A 3,034-nucleotide genomic window follows, 5' to 3' on the forward strand; every position below is an offset into this window, starting at 1 on the left:
TCTTGGTGAAAATCCTAGTTGGCAACTTCTGAGCTAAGCCACGACTCTTTGCCTTTATTAGTTGCAAATATTAGATTTTTTTTTTTTTTTTTTTGCCATTGTTTTTACTGAACCATAAAGAAGAAAAAAACGCACTGAAAAGCAAATGAAGGGAAGCAGTATTGACGTCATCATGTTTAACCAATGAGAGTGCACTGTGAGATACATAATTATTTGCATAATTGACTCGATATTGTTATAATTATCATGAGCAAAACAAAAATTGCTCTCTCCTATTTAAGATAACGACGAATCTCCTACCATTACCAACTTTCAGAATAGTCCTGCGAAAAATTCAATTAATTTGGGGGGTTCAACAGGACAATTAGAAGGAGAGATACCTGGTTATCTGTTCCTTGTATAAACACTGACGAGTCTTTCCTTCGTGATTATAAATGAGAGAGAGAGAGAGAGAGAGAGAGAGAGAGAGAGAGAGAGAGAGAGAGAGAGAGAGAGAGAGAGAGAGAGAGAGAGAGAGAGAGGGTTAACGTCGGCGGTGTTGACTGAGGGCGGCCGCTTCATGATCGGAGAGAGTTAACTGTTGTGTATGGTCTCATTCGTGTTGTGCTTCATTGTAGGTTTTAATTCTATGTGGGATGGGGGTGGGGTGGGGGGTATTCTCTCTCTCTTTCTATCTATCTATTTGTCTTTTTGTATGTTTGTCTACCTGTCTGTATTTATCCCCCCCCCCCCTCTCTCTCTCTCTCTCTCTCTCTCTCTCTCTCTCTCTCTCTCTCTCTCTCTCTCTCTCTCTTGCTCTTTGATATTATTACTAATACTATTACTACCAGAACTGCTATGTTTTATTACCACTGTCGATGTTCCTATTACTGCTGCCAGTTATAGTACTACTACTACTATCATGAATATTACTTCTACCCTTAATACAGGAATAACTGTTGCTCATACTATTTCATATTCCCGACTACTCCTCCTCCTCCTACTATATTATTACAACTGCTGCTATTTCTACTCTTACAACAACAACAACAACAACAACAACAACAACTACTACTACTACTACTACTACTGCTCTACTACTACCATTACTACTAGTACAACTGCTACTACTACTACTACCACTACTACTTCTAATAATAATCATAATAATAACAATGATAATAATAATAACAGTAATAACAGCAACAATAAAAAAAAATGATAATAGTAACAATAACAATAATGATAATGATGATAATGATGATAATGCAATATTTTCTTCATGTTCTCAGGCCCTGAAACAAGACCCATGCAATAAAGATAAAAATAACGAATCGGATAAACAATCAGTATGCGAATCAGGTTACCCAGTGAAATGATGAGTGAAAACTGGAAAATGTTAATAAAAGATAATTGAATGTTTTCATAAACAAAACACAGGCACACACACACTCACATACACACACACATATATATATGTGTGTGTGTTCAGAGAGAGAGAGAGAGAGAGAGAGAGAGAGAGAGCGAGAGAGAGAGAGAGAGAGAGAGAGATAGGTAATGAGAGCGAGAGAGAGAGAGAGAGAGAGAGAGAGAGAGAGAGAGAGAGAGAGAGAGAGAGAGAGAGAGAAAAGAGAGAGAGAGATAGAGAGACAGAGAGAGAGAGAGAGAGAGAGAGAGAGAGAGAGAGAGAGAGAGAGAGAGAGAGAGAGAGAGAGAGAGAAAGAGAGAGAGAGAGAGAAGAGAGAAAGAGGGAGAAGAGTTAGATAGATAGACAGATAGATAGAGAGGTAAATAGATAGATAGAGAGAGGGGGGGGCGGAGACCGATATAGGTAGATAGATAGAGAGAGAGAGAAGAGAGAAAGAGGGAGAAGAGTTAGATAGATAGACAGATAGATAGATAGGTAAATAGATAGATAGAGAGAGGGGGGGGGGCGGAGACCGATATAGATAGATAGATAGAGATAGATTGGTGGAGATAGACAGGTAGACGGATATACAGACAGAGAGAAAGAGAGAGAGAGAGAGAGAGAGAGAGAGAGAGAGAGAGAGAGAGAGAGAGAGAGAGAGAGAGAGAGAGAGAGAGAGAGAGAGAGAAAGAGAGAGAGAGAGAGAAGGCAGAGAATCGCCATTTCTGACGTTAACTTCACTTGGCAAACCAAACCAACATTGTTTCATCAGTACCGAGGAAGCTGGAGGCAGAAATTGAAGCAAGTTACTGGACTTCATGCTTGCTAGTATGAAATCCAATAACAGGTCGTGTTTGTTTCATTTTTGTTATTTTTATTGACATATGCTGCAAAGCTTTAATATAAATATACGTAGTGGCTTGAATAGCATATTGTTCTATACGACAAAACAAAATAAAAAAAATGTTTGTCGGCAGTCTTAGACTGTAGACTTGTCAGGACAATTTGTGTGCGCGTGTGCGTGTACGTGCGTGCGTTCGTGTACATGTATGAGTACGTGTGCGTGTGCGTGTGTGTACGTGTGTGTGCGTGTGCGTGTGCGTGTATTTCGTGCATTCGGAAGAAGATAAATTAGGAATGTCAATTTTGTGTTTATTTTCATTAATAGCGGTATTAATTGTGCGTGTACGTGTGTGCGTGTTTGTTTGTGTGCGTGTACGTGTGTGTGGGTGAGGGGTGCTAGGCGTTAAAGAGCAGAGCTGAAGAGAATCTAAGTAAGGCCGCGACCACACCGAACGCGACGCGACACGACGCGATGCAAAGCGACACGCGCGAGAAACTTTACTCGCTCAATGGACCAAGGACGAGGTGGGTGTCAAGTCTTCTTAACAGGATTTTCAAATTACGTGCATTCGGAAGAAGATGAATTAGGAATGACAATGTTGTTTATTTTCATTAACTGCGGTATTAATTGGTTAATTATGATGGCCTATCACTTCTTTACTGGTTTATATCCAGAGTATTTATGGATATATCTTATCACAAGCCTTTTAGTATAATGCTTTGGTATTAGTTGGTATGAGGGGACACATAGAGTACATATGGAAAGGATACGTTTGCTATGGAATAGAGTTCGGAAATCATTTT

Source organism: Penaeus chinensis, chromosome 40 (assembly GCF_019202785.1).
Source record: "Penaeus chinensis breed Huanghai No. 1 chromosome 40, ASM1920278v2, whole genome shotgun sequence".
Classification (NCBI taxonomy): Eukaryota; Metazoa; Arthropoda; class Malacostraca; order Decapoda; family Penaeidae; genus Penaeus; species Penaeus chinensis.